Below are 15,218 nucleotides of genomic sequence, written 5' to 3' on the forward strand. Positions count from 1 at the left end.
TGCTATCATTTGTCCTAAACTTAAGGGCAGGGGGTTTATCGGGAGGATCCATAGGGAAAAAAGTGACAGGGGTCTCCTTCTTTTTGCAGCTAGAGGGCAAGGGGGACCCAACGAAGGCGTTTATCATCAAAAGGGTCCTAGCGGGGTTAACAAAGGGGACGGCGACAAATGACAGCAGACGGCCAGTGACACCAGCGATATTAGAAGGTTTAATGCAGGCCACAGACAGAGTGTGCCTATCGGGGTTGGAGGCGAAACTTTTCCGGCTGACGTTTGCATTGGCTTTCTTCGCAGCACTGCGAGCTGGGGAGTTGGTGTGCGCGTCGCGCAAGGGCGAGGGAGGGATGCAGTTTGAGGACATAGTCTTAGGGGAAGGGTGGGTCAAACTACACGTGAAAAGGTCAAAAACAGACCAGCGGGGAAGGGGAGCGTGGATATCTTTGCTAGGGCTACCAGGGACCAAATTTTGCCCAGTGAGCACGCTCAGGGAATACTTGGCATGCAGGCCAGACGGTCAGGGCCCCCTGCTCCTTCACGCGGACGGGGTACCGTTATCTAGATTCCAGTACCTGTGGGTTTTCCGCATGTGTCTAAGACACCAGGGCCTCGACGAGGCACAATACGGGACACATTCGTTCCGGATTGGGGCGGCAACGGAAGCATCACGCGCGGGGCTGTCAGTAGCTGCGATACAAAAGATAGGGCGATGGAAGTCTAACAGATACCGGTCCTATATCACCCCACTCTGCCACATAACCAGGATGTTGACGCCCACCTGATGACATCAGAGCTACCATATGGCGCCCCCTAGTGACGTCAGACGTCTAGGTCTAAATCCCTGGCAATACAGCATAGAGCTGTCTTGGAGGACTGCAGCCACAGCCACACCTCTCCCCAGACTGAACACTCCCCCATGTGTGGCTGTGGCTGCAGTCCTCCAAGACAGCTCTATGCTGTATTGCCAGGGATTTAGACCTAGACGTCTGACGTCACTAGGGGGCGCCATATGGTAGCTCTGACGTCATCAGGTGGGCGTCAGCATCCTGGTTATGTGGCAGAGCCGGGAGGGGTGAGTATCAGGGGGGGTGGTATATATTGTGACTGTTTCTTGTGTTTGGTAGCCTTCACCTTGAGAAAGGCAGTATTTGACTGCCGAAACGTTGGACTTTATGGCATATTAAACCTCCTTTGAGTAAGACCGTGTGCCTGCTTCTTCTTCTTTGTCCGGCTACAGGAAGGGTCAGGAGACAGGGAGGACAGAGGCAGGAGAACCCCATCTGGCTCCGGCCTTGCCTGTCCTTACAAATACAAACATACAACCCCTCACTAAATAACATAGCCCTAACCCCATGTAATAATCCTGGGTGTAAACAAAATAATGGTTTTATGAATATTGTAATGGTTTATTAGGGACCTAGGAGGTGGCCAGTGGGGCTGTTATGTGTATTTGTGTTTATTGTGGGTAGCGGGGGTGGGTGAACGGGGTATTGGCCCCAAGGATGGGTGTTTAGGCCTACCGGGTGGGGGGGTAGTGGGAGGGGTTAACCCCTTCATTACCTTAGCGGTATTAACCACTAAGTTAAAGAAGAGGTTAAGTCATCCCCCAACCCCCTGGCAAGGCCTAAACACCCACCCAGGGCCAAATACCACCTTCTCCCACCCCCGCTACCCACAATAAGCCTGGCACGGGTATATAACCCCTTCATTGCCTTGGCGGTAATGAAGTTGCCTGTAAATGCATTTTTTATGCATGGGATTCATGCCGGGGGTCTCTGGTGCTGATATTAATGGATATCAGCTCTGGGACACATGCATGTTATTTTCATCGCAGCTTCACCCCACCTTCTTGCCAACTTTTGTGGCGGGACAATTTGGAGAAGAAACAGCAATTTTAAAGTGGCGATCAGCCGCAATAAGCTGATCAGGGCTTATAGAATTGAGCGTGTTTGAAAAACTGGCGATCAGTGCCGAAAAGTGGCTTATCACCGCGCGTCTGCCGATTTTATTTATTTATTTATTTTCCGGCAAAAAAAAAAACGGTTATTTTTGCTCTAATCGCCAGCTTCTCTGGGCTTACTGAATCGCTGTAGGCGATTACTGCATGAGGGCCTTAGGGAGGATTTGTTCCTGTAAAGTACACCTAGTTTGGCATAGGATTTGGATGTCAGGGTATCAATGTGCAACCCAAATGTTAAATGGGAGTTGAACTATATGCCCAGATATTTCAAACCAGTAACAGGGGCTAGGATGGTATTAGAGCTGGTTTTTATCTGAAGCTCTGTCATTGGCAGCTTTAGCAATTTAGCTCTGGTCCCAAATACCATTGTTACAGTCTTGTCAGTGTTTAAAATCAGTTTGTTTTGGGAAATCCAGTTTCAAGTCTCAAAAAATCAGATTGAAGTATGTGTTCAAGGTCAGAGAGGCGAGGGCTGCGTGCATATAGGATAAGATCTAAGGCCTCTCACAATAACCCGTTAGGAATATAAATTCCTCATCTATCCGACATAAGTATAAAATATACTCTACCTAGAACCCTAATACAGAGTTACCCACCTTATACGGGAGCAGCTGCCAGACGAGTATAGTAAATGTATCTTATTTCTTTAGCCACTGGAGGGCAGCGTGGAGTTGCAAGGAGTGGCGCCCGTAAGGACGACATGCCAGTTAGGCGGAAGGAGAAGCGCACACACTTTTATGTGAAACGGATATATTTGGGGAGGGATTTAGGAGTCTGAGTGAGAAAATTGATATTTTGTCACAATGGAAAAATGGAAAAATTAACCATTTAAATATGCACAGATTTTATCCCACTTTTGGAAATTAGGGATGTTGCCTAAAAGTTTGAGAATGCACAAAGTGCCACCCCTGGGCTTTAATGAAGCAGCATTTGTGGGATAAAGGGATCAGCATTCTGTATAAAGGTATTTTGGGCTCGATATAAATAATTGAAGCCAAAAACTAATATTAAGGGGCCTACAGGGTATGCAGAGAGCAGCGCGAACGGAAATTTCGGCGTTTTTTAGCGCTATATGGCTATAATAAGGTTGGAAATGGCGAGTTGAGTAAAAAGCGCCATTTTTTTATTTTTTTTTAGTAGAACTCGCCGCACGGCTGGCGAGAACCAAAATCTCGCCAGTTTTGAAAAGGGCCGTATGCAGAAAGGTACGATCGCCATCTAGGGGCTGTTCGCGCCATTAAAATGGAGAGAAATTCTACAATTAGCTCCGCCAGCAAAAGTTGGCAGGAAACTGGAGCTCACCGGCGAGAGTGAAAAGAAAAAAAAAAAACGCGCTTTTTTTCAAACATGTTTCACCAGTGCGCATCTCGCCGGTTGAAACTCTCCATAATCAAGCATGATTTTAAATGCAGTTTTCTGACCTTTCTGCATATGGAGATAAAATCACGCCATTACAGGTACAATTTATTACCAATTCCAATTATTTCCAGCGCTGCTCTCTGCATAGGCCCCTAAGTAAATTGAGAATGGAAAAATATTCAGCACAAACGTACAGAATGTGATGTTCTGAGAGATCTTACAGATGTTATCAAATCCCACAATGAATGTATAGAAAATGTCTGTATAGAACGAGTCAAACAAGAATATGCCAATAAAACGTTTAATTGGGAGATACAGGGGCCACAATTCAGGTCAGTTAGCTGGAAGAAGGGAAGCCGGTCAGCCGGTAGAGCCGGTCAGCCTGTCAGCCAGTAGAGCAGGTCAGCCGGTCAGCCAGAAGAGCAGGTCAGCCGGTCAGCCAGTAGAGCAGATCAGCCGGTAGAGCAGGTCAGCCGGTCAGCTCTGAGATCAGCATTACTTATATCCCCTAAACGTTGTCCCCTGCATGTAATGCGCAGAACAGCCTACACTGCATATACTGTACATGAGATACTTAACCCTTTCTTTTCGCTCGACTCTAATCTGAATGATTTGCTAATTGGTTTGTAATTAGAGAGATATTTGTAGCAGAATCCCATGTATGTTCTTTTTACCTTTTTAGATACTGTTTTGTGTTATAAAAGATATGACAGATCAGAGGGGCTTCCTGTTTGCACTCGTGTTTTGGCAGAAGTGTATATGTGACCCTATAAATCTCCCTCACACCTGGCTTGGCAGTGTGACACTAGTGCAGCGACCTGGGGAAGAATCACTGAGCTGTTAGCAATAGATACAACGGATAGAAAAGACACTACACATAGGTTGGATTAAAGAGAGTATTTTATTGAAATAATTAATCTCTTTGCTGGTAGGGGCCTGCAGCACATTGCAGAGCGATATAGTAACATGCAGAGCAATGCACTGCAGGCCCCTCCGGCAGCAAAGGAGTGAAGACCAATGCAGGGTGTATAAAGATCTCACTGATAATTCATGCACAAAGGGCAGTTTGTTGCTGTGATCCAGAGGAAGGCGAAACATAACCCCTGCTGTGCAATGGGGGGAAAAAATTCCTTCCTGACCCCATTAAATGGCGATCGGATGGTCCCTGGATCACTGCGCAGTGAGATCAGATGGAACAGCACAGATCAGCGTTGTTATACACAGGGGCACACTCAGTATATAGAGATGCGGGTGATGGGGCCCTTGTGCCCCTGTGTATAACTCACCTGCTCCCCCATTCCCCTGCATATCTATCCCATTCACCCCTTTTCCTCCCGCATACCTCGCAGGGCCGGCCATTAGGCGGTCGCCTAGCGCGCAAAGGTCCTAGGGGCGCATTAATAATCATTATTATTTTTTCCTCTTATTATTTCTAATTTATTTATCTTTTTTTTAAAATTATTATTCTTTTTTTTATCCAGTATTTTGGCGCCCTTTTATTTTTATTTTGCGTCGCGCTGGGGTGCGGTCGCACCCCCTGCAGCCCCGATAGCTACGCCACTGTTTATTTTATTATTTTATTTATCTTATTATTTTTTATACAACTGGGGCACAAATTTTAAGTTTCGCCTGGGGCGCATGAAACCCGTGCTCCGGCCCTGCTCCTTGTTCTCTCTCACCCTCTCACGCCCAATATCCCAATCTCCCTCTAGTACCTGCCCCTCCCGCAGCCTTCCTGATCTTATCTGCCTCTCCTGCGGTCAAACCAACTTCTCATGGCCCCTAGAATACCCCTGGATCTACGCCCTGGCTCCTCTGCTACCTGCTCCCGGGGTCTGCTGCTCCGCCTAAAAAAGGTGAAACAGCAGATCTGTCCGCACCTCTCGTATTCTGCTACCTGCTCCCGGGGTCTTCTCCTCCGCCTAAAAAAGGTGAAGCAGCAGATCCGTCCACACCTCTCGTATTCTCCTAGGCCATCGTCCACCACGTCGCCAGACTTGACATCCGCTTCGTCGTCTGCCTCATCGGCCGCCTTGTAGCCCACCTCTTCGCACCACTTGACGCCCGCTTTATCGTATGCCTCGTCGTCCGCCTCGTAGCCCGCCTCGTCGTCTGGTGGCACAAAGGGCACCACCTTCGTGCGTGTCCTGATCTGCAGGAGACATGAAGTGTTTGTAACCAGGGACAGTGATACTCTGTATCGCAAGAGCTCCTGTGCCACTTATACCCCCTCCCCAATACCACGTTATACCGCCCTCCACAGGGCCAATACCCGTTATACCCACCTCCCCAGGCTCAGTACCCAGTTATACAACCCTCCCAAGGCCCAGTACCCAGTTATACAACCCTCCCAAGGCCCAGTACCCTGCTATACGCCCCTCCCCAGGCCCAGTACCCGTTATACCCACCTCACCAGGCCCAGAACCCGTTATACCCACCTCACCAGGCCCAGTACCCATTATATACCCCTCCCCAGAAGGTCATGTTTCTATTTATCAAAAATACATTGAGTTACCTCTGGTTTTCAAGCATGTCCTGGGGGAGTTATCACAGAGACACAGAAACGTCGCTGAGTTTGGTGAGTAACTCCCTTAAACTCTCAGCAGTTGAATTCCCCATTAGGTGCTTAATGCGTTAAAAACAAGCGTTGCTATTTCTTTGCATGAAGTTGCAGGTAATTGGAAGAGTTACACAGTGACGGCTATTTCATCACTCACCTTCTTCCATCGAATCGGTCTTAGCGGTAGTGATCTCAGTATTATTTCCTCCTTCACATCGGATATCCATATCCATTCTTCGCCTCTGATCTGTATGCAAGACAATGCTTTAAGACAGGGTTGCGCAACCTTTTTCCCCTGCTCCCCCCTCCACCCTCCCCACCTTGTCTCCGACGTTCTGATATAACGACGTCATGTGATATCACGTTGCTATGGCAATGCCACATCATGTGACGCCACGTTGCTGTCTCCAGAAGCCGCCGGAGACAAGGAAAGGGAACTTACAGAGGCCTTGCGTGCGATTTCCGGCATTTAATTTAAATGCTGTGGGGAAGAGCGAGGGGCCACTGTAAGCGCCGAGCCCCTCCTCCCTCCTCCCCAAGAAAATGTCGCACCCCTCGATTTGCGCACCCCTGCTTTAAGAGATATTCTGGGATCCTCCATCGGACCCTTCCTCATATTGACTGACCTTGCAGTGCTCTGCACTGACTTGCACTGACCTGCTATGATGCCTCTCAAAATACCATGCTAACTCATTCTGAACATACATGTGTCCTTTCTACATGTTACTCAGCTTGTATGGGCCACAGACAGCTTTCCCGGGGTCCAGGACTAGTTGCCACCGGGGACACTCACCCATGGGTCGGCGACCTTGCGAGAACCCACCCCCCCCAACCTGTTTTCTCTTGCATTGCCATAGACAACAATATTTCAGCCTGCTGGCCTTTCTCAGGTAAAGTGGCTAAACCCACTAAAGCCAGTAAAGAAAGGCCAGCAGCCGAAACATTGTAGTCTGTGGCACAATAAATTATCTTTTTTTATTCAAATCCGTGTGCCCTTTTCCATCAATCATATTGTATACATTGGACGAAATGCCGGTCTTCCCTGAGACTAAGGGGCACCGGTAAAAGTATGACTAATTGTTTTTTTTAGTGTGCAGCAAATCCCCATCATTTTTGCGTTCTCTTGCTCTGCCCCAATCTGACACAGCACCTTGCTCTCTCACCCCCCTCTTACACTCCCGCGTCACCCTTTCCTTCCCCAAAGGTTGTCATTTAATCAGATCTTACCCAAATTGTCTCCATCTCCCTTGGAAATGTTCTGTCTTTAAACTGTGCGGCTCCTCTTGATCCGGACTTTCTTAGCTGACCCCTTTAGGTTTCGGCTCCGAGGGTCTAAAAAATAAGCGACTCCGAAAAGATGTGAAATATGCGCACGGGTGCTAATGGGGCACTGAGGGGGAGACTTAAATACTAGTAAATATAATCTACTGTGCTAACAAATATAATCTATTAACTAACAAATATAATTTATTAAACTAACAAATATATCTTATTAAACTAAGAAATATAATTTATTAAACTAAGAAATATAACTTATTAAACTAAAAAATATAACTTATTAAACTAAGAAATATAATCTATTTAACTAAATAAATATCTATTAAACTAAATAAATATCTATTCAAATAAATAAATATAATCTACTTCAAAACAATACAATAAAAAGCTGGAGAAATGATACGTTAACCAAGCCACAGATGTGATGCCAATGAGCGTTGAACTCCTTGCAGATCCACCGTCAGCTGGTTGTGGCAGAAAATGGTGACATGCAGTAGAACAGAGTGGTTGAGCTGTAACCACGGCAGTCAGGTCAGAAATCAACACAATATTTTTTGAAATTTAGAATGAGAATGTTCAGTATGTCACATTCTGGGCTCAGACTCTGAGCCCTGTCACATGTTAGCAGCTTGTGATAATAGAAAGTATCCATATACTGGGATGTGATAAGAGACATTATAGTCATTTTATACTGGGTCCCATAACCTGCTTTATATGAAGTATCATTTTACACTAGTAGAGATGTTACATTTTGAAAAAATAGCGCTTCTGGCGACAATGTTCATTTTCTCTACAAATGATAAATGAAAAAGTTGGATAAAACGTTATATGTGTGTGTGCGCGCGCAATATATATATATATATATATATATATATATATATATATATATATATATGAGTAAAAAGAGAAAAAAGTAACCCGTATGGGAGCACTCAGGTATGCAGATTAACATATAGTATTTTATTTATTTGACACAGTGCAAAAAAGGATAAGTAAACAGTACATGATTAAAAACACTTAAAAAAGGCTAGGACCCCTGTCACGGGTACTACCCATAGACACAAGTGGGCAAAACTAGGGAATGACTCAAATTGTCAACCCTTAACATGAAAATGGATAGTGACTCAAGAAACACTTGGATAGGTCAGAATAAATCACAACGGGTTAATGGGTTCACAGGCACCTATACAAAGCTAAAGATAATACGTACTACACACCAATGAAGTGACTAGTCAAAATATAAATGACAATCTTAAACCATCATGAATCTGCTTGAGCATACAATTATGTAACCAATACCAACAGCACAAATAAATCACTTGAAGGAAAAAGGTGGCATGATGGGATGAAGTCACTAGATGTGTAGAGCAATGAAGTGTGTGAATAGCATGTATGGAAAATTACCTGATGAACACCTATTAGATAACCTTGTGTGTGTTGTCAGTATCCATAATGAAAAAATAGAGTGTCACAGTCCAAAGATTAGTTGCACCAGTGCTGGGTAGCATAGTTACGTGAACATCTGTCAGGGGTCCTGCCTAGCACCCCCACTCCGACGCACCCCCACTCCAAGTCTAAGTCTCTGGACGAAACTGATGTAAAGTTATTTATTGGCTTATGGTGGCATTAATATTGCAAAAGTAGATGCGAGGTTTTTTTCCCCACCTTCCCCCCTTTTTTCCCCCCGTTATTTGAACACATATATATATATATATATATATATATATATATATATATATATATATATATATATATATATATATATATATATATATACATGTAGAGGTATCAGTACTGTGTTAGCCGAGCTTCAATAATCAAAAAATAAATAGATGATACCGTTCTGTGGCTAACGAAATGCTTTTATTTGTGCGAGCTTTCGAGATACACTGATCTCTTCTTCCGGCGATGTTACAATGAATGAAGCAAGGATAACTTAAAAACAGTGTCTCTTGGAATGTTATCTGTGCTTCTCCTTTCCCCGGTGTGGATGTGTTTTATGGCTAGAGGTGTCAAAGGGTAACTGAAAGCAAGTGAAGAAAGAGTGTGTATGTGTATCAGTGTGAATAAAAATGAATGGAGAGCCCACAGTATAAACAGTGCTCTACACAAAGTGTGTGTGGAGTGAGAGGGATATAAATGGTGTGGGTGGGTGTGGAAATGTGAGAGTTTGTAGCACAACTAAAAGTGTGTGTGGATACTATGTGGTCCCTATTGGTGTATATGGATGGAAAAATAAGGAGTATTAGTATGTGTGAGAGACAGCTGTGTGTGCATACATATAGCACAGTATGTACAGACATGGCCTTTAGCGCTCATGGGAAGAGAGTTCGCTAGTGTCAGTAATGACTCATAAAATTTCGATCTCTGTTTAGGCCACTGCTAAGTGTCCCGAACAGTTGCATAAATTTGTATTCATGCAACCGTCTCTCTTTCGGGGTTTTAAGATTACCTTTGAGTATGGCAACCCTCAGATCGTTCATCTTATGGCCAGAGTCAGAGAAATGTTCGCCAACAGGACTGTCTCTTGTTCCGCGTGTGATGCTGTGGCGATGCAGGTTCATTCTCTTGTTTAGCCCCTGTCCTGTCTCACCTATGTAGTAGCAGCCCCCTGGGCATTTCATGCACATAATGAGGTACACGACATTGCTGGAGGAACAGGTGAACCCTCCTCTGATTTTGTATTCCCGATTCTTGTGTGGTATTTGTATTGTGTCCGCTGTGTAGAGCATTGCGCAGGTTTTGCATCTTGGGTCCTGGCATGGTTTTGTCCCGCATTCAGTTGTACTGCTGAATACTTTACTCCTCACCATAATATTCTTGAGATTATGGGGTTGTCTGTATGATAATAAGGGTGCTTCAGGGAAGACCTGTTGCAGTCTTGTATCTTCCTGGAGGATGGGTTGTAGTTTCCTGGCGATCTTGCGTAGGTCTCCTAGGTGTGGGTTATATGTGACCACCAAAGGAACCCTGTCGCTTGTCTCCTTCTGTTTGTATTCAAGGAGATCACTTCTTGGTATTCTGGTGGCCATATATATATATATATATATATATACTGTAAATATTCCTGTATATTCATTTGCATGTCTTAGACAGGTCTGCAACCCTGTATTTCACCATTATCTTTAACCTTAATAGTCGTATATATATATATATATATATATACATATATATATATATATATATATACATATATATATATTTATATATATATATATACATACACATATAGTATGTATATATATATATCATACTATATGTATATATATAGTCTGTTTTATACACACATACACGTGTGTGTGTGTGTATATGTGTGTGTGTGTATATATATATATATATTGTGACAAACGGCTTACTCCGGGGCTCCGTCGTTTGTCCGGGACTGTTTAGAACACGGTCTTTTAGGGTAGGTTAAATGATGAGGCGTCACGTACTGTTCCTTTAAACAGGCTATGCCTGGTTTATTCAGTCCCAGGCACTGAGACTGCCACAGTGCATACAACAGAAAACAGATCAAAACAAAAGCTGCTCACCTGAGCGATAACTTAACTTAGATATCCCTGACTCAGGGTTGGAAGTGGCTTTTCCACTTCCAACATCAAAACACGGTACTTTTGCAGTCTTACACAAATGAACAGAAAGATTGAACCTGTTTGGGGAAGAGGCTTCTCCCCTCTGTAGTTCAGCAGCCTTCCAGCCTCCTGGCTCTTGTGGGGAGCCCAGAGCAAACAGGAAATCAGTCTTTCATACCTGATTCCTAATTAGCATGACAGGTGACAGAAATCAGGCAGCAGACAAACTCTGGTCTGGATCTCTCATCCCTCAGTTCCAGCGCTTGCCAAACTGTGGGATGGAGTGTATGTATTATAAGGCTGCACTCCCAGGCCAAACAGGATAGAAACTGTCTAGTATCCTGGGAGCCCTATATACGGAATTTATTACCATCCCCTGGTTTCTGTCACATATCCTCCCCCCCAGCTCAGACCTCGAGGGATGAGCGACCATGGATATTAGGGAGTGCATCCTTGACAACCCGTCAGCATTGCCATGTTTGTGCCCTGACCTGTGTTCCACAGAAAATTTAAAGGGTTGTAGGCTTAGGAACCACCTGGTCACTCTAGCATTCTTTTCCCTGTTTTGACACATCCAGGTAAGGGGTGCATGATCTGTGACCAACCGGAATTTTCTCCCCAACAGGTAGTATTTGAGCGTCTCTACAGCCCACTTTATTGCGAGACACTCTTTCTCTACTATGGAGTAATTTTTCTCCTGGGGATTTAGTTTCCTACTTAAATAAAGGATGGGGTGCTCCTCACCTTGAGACTCCTGGGAGAGTACCGCCCCCAGCCCTACCTCAGATGCGTCGGTTTGGACTACGAACTCTTTGGAGAAGTCAGGTGTGACCAACACTGGTTGGGCACAGAGAGCTTCTTTCAGGCTTCTAAAGGCCTGTTCGGTTTCGGGGGACCACTTTACCATTAGCGGTCCTCTTGCTTTTGTGAGGTCAGTTAGTGGGGTTGCCTTAGTTGCAAAATTGGGAATAAACCTTCTATAGTACCCAATTAACCCCAAAAAGGTCCTTACTTGTTTTTTTGTAACTGGCCTTGGCCAATTTTGTATCGCCTCCACTTTGAGTGTTTGGGGTTTGAGTAAACCTCTGCCAATAGAATATCCCAGATACTTGGCCTCCTCCAGACCAATAGTGCATTTAGCGGGGTTAGCAGTTAGTCCAGCAGACCGGACTGCGTCAAGCACAGCTTGGACCTTTGGAAGGTGGGATTGCCAATCTTCACTATGGATTACCACATCATCCAGGTAGGCGGCAGCATACCGAGCATGTGGTTTTAAAATTTTATCCATCATTCTTTGGAATGTGGCGGGAGCTCCATGTAAGCCAAAAGGCAACACCTTATACTGAAAGAGGCCGTCTGGGGTTGAGAAGGCTGTCTTTTCTTTTGCCCTTTCTGTGAGGGGAACCTGCCAGTACCCTTTTGTTAGGTCTAGGGTTGTGAGATATCGGGCTTTGCCCAGTCTCTCTACAAGTTCATCTACCCTGGGCATAGGATAAGTATCAAATTTTGACACCGCGTTTAGTTTCCGGTAGTCATTACAAAACCTTGTTGTACCATCTGGCTTTGGGACTAAGACTATAGGGCTGTTCCACCCACTTTGGGATTCCTCAATTACACCTAGTTTTAGCATTTTTTTAACCTCTAAACTTATAGCCTTTCTTTTGGCCTCTGGGATTCGGTACGGTTTAAGGTTAACTCGGACCCCCGGTTCAGAGACTAGGTCATGTTCAATTACGCTAGTTCTACCTGGCCGTATAGAGAAGATTTCTTTGTTTCTTTTCACTAAATTCTGAACCTCTCGTTTCTGATGAACAGACAGGGTTTCAGCTATGCTAACCTCTGGGTCAGTTTCTTGATTCTCTGACGGATCTGGGGGTACTAGGGTTAACAAGACTTCTCTATCTTTCCAGGGCTTGAGTAGGTTTATATGGTAAATTTGCTCAGGTTTCCTCCTACCTGGCTGTCTTACCTTATAATTTACTTCTCCCACTCTTTCCAAGACCTCATATGGCCCATGCCATTTAGCAAGGAATTTACTCTCCACGGTGGGAACCAGAACTAGTACCCTATCACCTGGAGAAAAAATTCTGACCCTAGCACCCTTATTATATGTATTCCTCTGTGCTTCTTGAGCTTTCTCCATGTGTTCCCTCACTATGGGTAGGACTGCAGCAATGCGGTCCTGCATCTGGGCAACATGCTCTATTACACTTCTGTAAGGGGTAACCTCGTGTTCCCAAGTCTCTTTGGCTATATCCAGTAAGCCCCTTGGGTGTCGGCCATACAATAGTTCAAACGGGGAGAAGCCTGTGGATGATTGGGGAACTTCCCTAATGGCAAATAACAGGTACGGTAACAAACAATCCCAGTTTTTCCCATCTTTATCAACCGCCCGCCGTAACATGCTCTTTAAGGTTTTATTGAACCTTTCCACTAAACCATCTGTTTGTGGATGATAGACTGAGGTTCTGAGATGCTTGATTTTTAGGAGTTTACATAGCTCTTTCGTTACTTGGGACATAAATGGTGTTCCCTGGTCAGATAGAATCTCTTTAGGAATCCCGACCCGGGAAAACAGAACTACTAACTCTTTTGCTATGTTTTTAGCTGAGGTGCTACGTAGGGGAACTGCCTCCGGATATCGGGTGGCATAATCTAATATTACCAATATATGCTGATGTCCCCTAGCAGACTTTATTAGGGGTCCTACTAGATCCATAGCAATCCGGTCAAATGGTACCTCTATTATGGGAAGGGGTACCAATGGGCTGCGGTACGCCTTGAACGGGGCGGTGATCTGACATTCTGGGCATGAGGAACAATAATTCGTAATTTCTGCCAGAACCCCAGGCCAATAGAAGCTTCGGAGAACCTTTTCTTTTGTCTTTTCCACCCCTAGGTGTCCCCCCAATGGATGACTATGTGCGAGGTGTAATACTACGTTACGGAATGTCCGTGATACCAACAATTGTTTAGTTGTAACTGATTTCCTTTTATCAACCCGATATACTAGGTCGTTCTCTACCTCGAAGTAGGGGTAAGCAAGTGACCTATCTGGTTGGCCAGGAGTACTATTCTGGTCCCGTATATTTCCCCTTGCTACCGCTAATGTGGGGTCCTCCCACTGGGCCTTCTTAAAACTCCCAGGACTGACCTCTAGGTCAGCGAGGGTCTTATCCGGTTCTGGGGTGGTAAGTGTCTGCTCAACATCTTGATTTGGGGTATTCCCTACCAAAGTAGTGATGGGGAAGGGAATTTTACAGCACTCCTCCTTTTCCCCCTTCTTATTTGGGCCCTCGTCAACCTCCATTTCTGAAAAAGGGAAAGGATTTGTTTCTTCTAATACTTCGTTATGGTCCGCTATTGAACTCTGGGCGCTATTCTGAGCGGGGGACCACATTTTTAGAAAATGGGGAAAGTCAGTCCCTATTAACACATCATGTGCCAGTTTGGGTACAATACCCACCTTGAAATCTAAAGAACCAAACTCTGTTTCAAAAAAAACATCAACAGTGGAATATTCATGATTATCCCCATGTATACAACAAATTGCCACTCTTTGTGAACTGTTTCCCTGTTTCTTCTTAATGGGCAAGAGGTATTCGGACACTAGTGTGACCATGCTCCCAGAGTCAAGAAGTGCCCGAACCCTCTTACCATTAACCTTTACAAATGCCCACAGATGGTTATTCAAGGGGTCCTCTGGGCTAGGGCCCATACATTGGGACAACAGCGAATAAGGTTCCACGCTGTTGCATTGCATGGGCTCATCATTTAGTGGGCAGATTTTTGCTGTGTGGCCCCTCTCATGACAATTTACACATTTAGGTACATAGTCTGTGTCCCACTTAGAGCCTTTTCCCAGCTCCCCATGTTGGCTATTGCCCTTAGTGTGCGAACCACTGTTGCTGGTGCTGCGTGAAGGTGGTCGCCGCTCTTCAGCGCCCCTTAACCCCGGTACCCTTTTACCGTCTCTGGAAGAGTCCTGGAACCTCGGGTAGTGGGGTTGCTCCACGACTGTGGGTTGCGGGTGCTCTTCTGCTGCATTGTACCTTTCTACGAGGGCCACAAGCTCATCCGCATTGTGGGGGTCACTCCGACTGACCCAACGGCGTAAGGCAGAGGGAAGTTTCCTCAAGAACTGGTCCATGACCAACCGTTCCACGATGTGGCTGGCTGAGTTGATCTCGGGTTGTAGCCACTTCCGGGCGAGGTGGATGAGGTCATACATCTGGCTTCGGGTGGCTTTATCCATCGTGAAGGACCATGCGTGAAAGCTTTGGGCGCGAACAGCCGTGGTTACGCCGAGGCGGGCGAGGATCTCGCACTTCAATTTTGCATAGACGTTAGCTTCGGCTGGCTCTAGATCAAAGTAAGCCTTCTGGGGTTCGCCGCTTAGGAAGGGTGCGATTAGACCAGCCCACTCAGCTTCTGGCCATCCCTCTCTCTGTGCCGTGCGTTCAAACGTGAGAAGATAGGCTTCCACATCATC

Source organism: Ascaphus truei, unplaced genomic scaffold (genome assembly GCF_040206685.1).
Source record: "Ascaphus truei isolate aAscTru1 unplaced genomic scaffold, aAscTru1.hap1 HAP1_SCAFFOLD_504, whole genome shotgun sequence".
In the NCBI taxonomy this organism is placed as follows: Eukaryota; Metazoa; Chordata; class Amphibia; order Anura; family Ascaphidae; genus Ascaphus; species Ascaphus truei.